This window comes from Schistocerca piceifrons, chromosome 3 (assembly GCF_021461385.2).
Source record: "Schistocerca piceifrons isolate TAMUIC-IGC-003096 chromosome 3, iqSchPice1.1, whole genome shotgun sequence".
Lineage (NCBI taxonomy): Eukaryota > Metazoa > Arthropoda > Insecta > Orthoptera > Acrididae > Schistocerca > Schistocerca piceifrons.
In genome coordinates, this window is record NC_060140.1 from 314657236 (window position 1) to 314664780 (window position 7545).

A 7545-nucleotide genomic window follows, 5' to 3' on the forward strand; every position below is an offset into this window, starting at 1 on the left:
GACACTTTTCGCACCATTCAGATATTTTTTCTAAGTCGTTCTGCAGTTTGTATTGATCTTCAGATGACTTTATTAGGCGATAAACGACAGCGTCATCTGCAAACAACCGATGATGGCTGCTCAGATTGCCTCCCAAATCGTTTATATAGATAAGGAATAGCAAAGGGTCTATAACACTACCTTGGGGAAATCCTGAAATCAATTTTGTTTAACTCGATGACTTTCCGTCAATTACTACGAACTGTGACCTCTCTGACAGGAAATCGCAAATCCAGTCACATAACTGAGACGATATTCCATAAGCACGCAATTTTACTACGAGCCGCTTGTGTGGTACAGTGTCAAAAGCCTTCTGGAAATAAATACGGAGTCGACCTGAAATCCCTTGTCAATAGCCGGCCGGTGTGGCCGTGCGGTTCTAGGCGCTTCAGTTTGGAACCACGTGACCGCTACGGTAGCAGGTTCGAATCCTGCCTCGGGCATGGATGTGTGTGATGTCATTAGGTTAGTTAGGTTTAAGTAGTTCTAAGTTCTAGGGGACTGATCACTACAGATGTTAAGTCCCATAGTGCTCAGAGCCATTTGAACCATTTTGAACCTTGTCAATAGCACTCAACACTTCATGTGAGTAAAGAGCAAGTTGTGTTTCACAAGAACGATGTTCTCTAAACCTATGTTAACTGTGTGTGAATAGACCGTTTTCTTCGAGGTAATTCATAATCTTCGAACACAAAATATGTTCCAAAATCCTGCTGCATATCGACGTTTATGATATGGGCCTGTAATTTGGTGGATTACTCCTACTACCTTTCTTGAATACTGGTGTGACCTGTGCAACTTTCCAATCATTGGGTACGGATCTTTCGTCGAGTGAACGGTTGTATATGATTTTTAAGTATGGAGCTAAGGCATCAGCACACTCCGAAAGGAACCTAATTGGTATACAGCGTGGATCAGAAGACTTGCTTTTATTAAGTGATAGGTTGCTTCACTTCTCCTAGGATATTTACTTCTACTTTACTCATGTTGCAAGCTGTTTTAGATTCGGATTCTGGCATAATTACTTCGTCTTCTTTTATGAAGGCATTTTGGATGTCTGTGTTTAGTAACTCTGCTTTGGCAGCACTGTCTTAGATAATATCTCCATTGCTATCGCGTAGACAAGGCATTGATTGTTTCTTGCCGCTAACATGCTTCACATACGACCAGAATCCCTTTGGATCGCCAATCTTGGGGTTTTTTGTCTGTTTAAATTTGGCATGTTTGTTTCGTTGTTTCTGCAACAGTGTACTAACCCATTTTGTGTACCAAGGAGGATCAGCTCCGTCGTTTGTTAATTTATTTGGCATAAATCTCTCAGTCGCTCAGGATACTATTTCTTTGAACTGAAGCCACATCTGGTCTACACTTATATTATTAATCTGGAATGGGTGTAGATTGTCTCTCAGGAAGGCGTCAAGTGAAATTTTATCTGCTTTTTTGAATAGGTATATTTTTCGCTTATTTTTCGAGGATTTGGGGAATACAGTATTCAATCTCGCTACGTCAACCCTGTGTTCACTAATCCCTCAATCGATTTTGATGCTAGTCATTAAGCGTTATAAGCGTGGGTGTGGTAGTGAGTCAAATGCTGTTTGAAAATCGAGAAATACTGCATCCATCTGACTTCCTTGATACATGACATTTGGATTTCATGTCTGAAAATTGCGACGTTTGTTTCACATGATCTATGTTTTCAATTTCTATGCTAATAGTCATTAAATAGCTCGTTCCTTTCGAGACACCTTATTATATTGCAGCTCAGAATATGTTGTTAGACGCTACAACAAATGTATGTGAAGGATATTGGACGGTAGTTTTGAGGATTACTTCTACTACCCTTCCTGTAGACAGGTGTGATCTTTGCCCTCTTCCGCCACTGGGTTCGATTTTTTCTTCGAGGCATCTACGATAAAGAATGGTTAGAAATGTGGCTAACTCAGGCGCAATGTGGGTGGAGATCTCATAGGGCACTGGGGCTTTGTTCACTTTTACTGCTTTCAGATTTTTCTCAACGCCAATGACATTATTATTTATTTCACTAATCTTTTAAATGGTACGAGGATTAAATTCGGGCTAAAGTCCTGGTTTTCCTTCGCGGTGGATCATTTATGAACAGACGTAAGCATTTCTCGTTTTGCTTTGCTACTCTAAGTTCCTGTCTTGGGACTGGTCTATAAATTTGGTGCCACTAACAGTCCTTATAAAAAAATCAGAATTTCCTTGAGTTTTGTGAAAGATCAATATTCTGCCACGGTGGTCATTGCAGACTTCACACATTGCTTTATTGACAGTCAAACACGTTTAGTTCAGCATCCTCGTATCTGTAGCCCAATGTTTTCTTTCATATTTATTATGTAGTAGTCTTTTATTTAGAAGTTTCTTGACGGTATACTATGGATAATCTCTGCAATCGTCAACTGTTGTATTAGGCATATATCTATCCTGTGTAAGGTCAGCTATTTTAAACTTGAGCCATAGTTCCTCCTCAAGCACACGTCCTAGCTAAAAGCTTCAAGTCCTTCTTTGAGATATGACACTACTGCTTTTTTACCTAATTTTCTGAACGAGTAAATGTTTCTACTTGTTTATGGAAGCTTAAAATGATGCTTCTCTGGAAGTACGATTTTTCACTTCACACAGCGGAAATTTTTTGATACATAATCCGTAACAATTGAAAGTCGATGGGGACGGACGAAAAACTCTTTAAGTGTAGATTTTGTGGAAAATATCACAAACATTCTGCTGAGCTCGAGAGAAATTCCAGAAAGAATAACGTGTCTGGGTTCTCTAACATAGCACGTGTGAGATGCCTTTTGCTGCAAGAGGGAAACACTGTTCCTGATTTTCGCCTCGTCGCCCTTTCCCTACGCCTCCAGCGGAATTCCGATGGTGACTGCACAATTATCTGACAACACAAACCCAGGCCGGCGGCGCGGGAGCGGCGAACACGGAATCCGCTAATAACAAAAGCTGAATCGGTTTCCGTTTGTTAATTTAAACTGTCAGTGCTATGAATATTCATCGCGTCGGCTGTGTGCAGTGGCAAGGAGAGAGGGAGTCGGGGGAAAGTTAGGAACGCAGAGCGGCTCTGCTTCTGACATCTCCTTCCAGAGCCTGGCCGGATTATCCGATTTCGGGCGAGAACGGAGAAACGTTATCGCAAGTCCTGCCATGTCAACTGTCCCGCCAAACGCGTGTGGCTGGACTGTTAGCGTCTGAGGCGAGCGTGCGGCTGTATCGCCGCTGGTCGCAGCAAATGCATTCAGAGCAAAGAATCAAAACCGTTTCCTTTCTCTTTCCTTTTCCTCTCTTACGTATATGATTCCTTAGAATGGTGGAATTGTCAGCTAAATCAAATTAAAAGATCATTAAGACAAAACAAAGAGAAAGTATCAGACATGCTACTGGTTTCATATCGTCATCCACCTCTTCCCCTATTTTGAAGCCCATTTCGTACCTACATAGCTGCTACCAGAACCATACACAGATTGTTTTACAAGCTATACATTATTGGCCATTATACACACATCAAACAACTTTTGCATTTCATCGGTTCGGAGAGTTCCGGAACCTGTGCAGAAAATTGAAATAGAGATCAACACCATTTCTGCCCTTTTTATTGCTCATTGTATGTTGTACCGCCATACAGCGAGACCTCCAGAGGTGGTGGTCCAGATTGCTGTACACACCGGTACCTCTAGCACGTCCTCTTGCATTGATGCATGCTATCCACAAGTTCATCAAGGCAGTACTGGTCCTGATTGTTCCATTCCTCAAAGGCTATTCGGCGTAGATCCTTCAGAGTGGTTGGTGGGTTACAGCGTCCGTAAACACGTAAACAGCCCTTTTCAATCCATCCCAGGTATGTTCTATAGGGTTCATGTCTGGAGAACATGCTGGCCACTCTAGTCGAGTAATGTCGTTATCCTGAACGAAGTTATTCGCATGATGTGCACGATGAGGGTGCGAATTGTCGTCCATGAAGCTGAATTACTCGCCAATATGTTGCAGACATGGTTGCACTATCGGTCGAAGGATGGCATTTACGCATCGTACAGCCGTTGCGGCGCCTTCCATGACCACCAGCGGCGTACGTCGGTCCCACAGAATGCCATCCCAAACCATCAGGGAACCTCCACATTGTTGCACTCACTCGACAGTGTGTCTAAGGGGTTCAGCCTGCCCGGTTTCCTCCAAACACGTCTCCGACGACTGTCTGGTTGAAGGCATACGCGACACGCATCGGTGAAGAGAAAGTGATGCCAATCCTGAGCCATCCTTCGGCATGTTGTTGGACCCATCTGTACCGCGCTGCAAGTTTCTTCGTTGCAAAGATGGACCTTACCATGGAGGTCGGGAGTGAAGTTGCGCATCATGAAGCCTATTGCGCACAGTTTGAGTCGTAACACGACGTCCTGTGACTGCACGAAAAGCATTATTCAACTTGGTGGTGTTGCTGTGAGGGTTCCTCCGAGCCAAAATCAGCAGGTAGCGGTCATCCACTGCAGTAGCAGGCCTTTGACGGCCTGAGCGAGGCATGTCATCGACAGTTCCTGCCTCTCTGTATCTCCTCCATGTCCGAACAACGCTTTGGTTCACTCAGAGACGCCTGGACACTTCCGTTGCTGAGAGCCCTTCCTGGCACTGAGTAACAATGCGGAAGCGATCGAACAGCAATATTGACTGTCTAGGCATGGCTGAACTACAGAGTACACGAGACGTGTATCTCCTTCCTCGTGGAATGACTGGAACTGATCGGCTGCCGGGTCCCCTCCGTCTAATAGGCGCTGCTCATGCATGGTGGTTTACATCTTTGGGTGTGTTTAGTGACATCCCTGAACAGTCAAAGGGACTGTGTCTGTGATACAACTGGGCGATGGAAAACTTTTTTGATGTGTATTTCCAACGGCAGGAAGGACATAAAAATAATATACTTAATTTTCATCGATACTTAATATTGTATATGCGTAAGTAGCTCTGTCTTTTACGTTTCCACAACTAAACCCCTGAATCGATTTCAGTGATATTTCGTACGTAGATAGCTTGAATCCTAAGGAAGAACATAGGCTACTTCAGAAAGTCTGTAGTGTAGGACATTTATTGATTTGAAAAGAATTACGTTAATTAGAGAATTAACACTGGCTCTTTGAGACGGCTATTTATTTTTTGACTTTTGAAATTTATAATATTTGATCATGTGAATTTATGGGTCGATGTCTTCTACGTAATAAACAGAGGTGATAGAAGTCATGGGGAAACTCGCAATATGGGGTCTGACCTCATTTTTTCTGGCTTAATCCAGCAACTAGACGCGTAGCGGACTCAGCAAGTCGTTAGAAGACTCCTGCAAAAGTACTGAGCCATGCTGTGTCTATAGCCGTCCGTAACAACTGTTACCAGCACTGGATTTGTCACATGAACTAATCTCCATAAATTTTGGAGGGGACTCATGTCGGGCTATCTGGTTGTCCAAATCATTCGCTCGAACTGTCCAGATAGTTGCTCAAACCAATCCCAAATAGTTGAGGCGCGGTGACGTGGCGCATTCTCATTCATAAAAGTTCCATTCTTGTTTGGGAACATGACGACCATGGATGGCAGCAAATGGTCTCGTGGGAAACCAGTCCATTTCATGTAAACGCAACCCACAGCATTATGAAGCCACCACAAACTTGCAGTGTAACTTGTTGAAAACTTGGGTCCATGTCTTCGTGGGGTCTGCGCTATACTCTAAACCTACCATCAGCACTCACCAGTTGAAACCGGGGCTCATCTCACCAGGCCAAGCGATATGGCCACGAGTCCGTGACAGGCGCTGCAAGTGATGTGCCGTTAACAGTCACTTGCGTCGGTCGCCAAATTCCGCCGCACTGTTCAAACGGAAACGTTCACCATACGTTTTACTTTAGCATATACGGTTATCTCACGAAGTGTTGCTTGTCTATTAACAGTGACAGCTCTACGCAAACGCCGCCGCTCTCCATCGTTAAGTTAGGACCGTCGGCCACTGCGTTGTCCTCGGTGAGACGTTATATCTGATATGTGGTACTCTCGACGCACTACGTGACATTGTGGGTCTCGGAATATCGAACTCCCTAACGATTTCCGAAATGAAATTTCCCATGCGTCTAGCAGCAGTTACCATTCCGATTTCAGAATTGGTGAATTCCCGTCGTGCGGTCATAATCATCTGATTACAAATGACAGCTCCACCAATACCCTACCCTCTTTATACGTTGTGTATGCTCTACTACCGCCATCTGTACTTGTTCATATCGCTATCCCATGATCTTTGTCACATTAGTGTCCAACTCAATGTAATGAATGAGATGATTATACAGTCCTCAATGAGTTCACTCCATACATCCACACCAAAACTATAAGTGCGAAAGTAGCTCTGTTACTTCTTCGCGACTAAAGAGCTGAATCGATTGCTGTGAAATCTCATATGGAGATAGCTTGAACCGTAAGGAAGAATATCAACCCATAAGAGAGTTAAGCAGGGAATGAAACAGCTCGTTTCTCATAACTTACATAAGTGAATCTAAACCATGACCAAATTTATTAAATTTGCTGGCAGATTAAAACTGTGTGCCGGACCGAGACTCGAACTCGGGACCTTTGCCTTTCTCGGGCAAGTGCTCTACCAACTGAGCTACCCAAGCACGACTTACGCCCCGTGAGTCGTGCTTGGGTAGCTCAGTTGGTAGAGCACTTGCCCGCGAAAGGCGAAGGTCCCGAGTTCGAGTCTCGGTCCGGCACACAGTTTTAATCTGCCAGGAAGTTTCATATCAGCGCACACTCCGCTGCAGAGTGAAAATCTCATTCTTGATTAAATTTACTGCATAATATACGCGTTGTATAATACATAACTACTTCAAAAGCACGATGAATAGACGCGTGCTATGCCCATGGCTTTCTGGTCTTACCACTCGACAACTAAGCTGCGTGTGCCACTTTGGAGTGCGCCGGCCGCTGTGGCCAAGCGGTTCTAGGAGCTTCAGTCCGGAACCACGCGGCTGCTACGGTCGCAGGTTCAAATCCTGCCTCGGGCATGGCTGTGTGTGATGTCCCTAGGGTAGTTAGGTTTACGTTGTTCTAAGTCTAGGGCACTGATGAACACAAATGTTAAGTCCCATTGTGCTCAGAGCCATTTTGAACCACGGCGGAGTGCATTGTGGTAGTTGGACGATATGAAAGGAGTGGGTAAGGTGGGCGGGGGCACATCACCAGCTGTCTTAACCAGAACAGGCGGACACGTGATGGTAGGTGACTATTGGACGTACAATAGCTTACTTACTCACAGTAACTCAACATAACATAATGCAAAGCAATTTAAAACAATAAACGTATATGCCTCCATAACTTCCTTAGCAGTTATAAAATGCAACAACAATAATTTATGAAAGGGCAACATAATAAAACAAATTTAATAAATCATATTTAGAAATCCTACATTAACCATGCATGGAAAATATCGCTGTGTGATGAACGACATTAAGC

General features: G+C 44.0%; 1 non-coding gene across 1 annotated transcript; it reads right to left on the reverse strand.

Moving 5' to 3' along the window:
• Positions 1–6633: 6633 nt before the first annotated feature.
• Positions 6634–6708, reverse strand: Trnas-aga. Its single transcript has one exon. It is a non-coding gene; the product is annotated as a tRNA-Ser (tRNA).
• Positions 6709–7545: the final 837 nt, after the last annotated feature.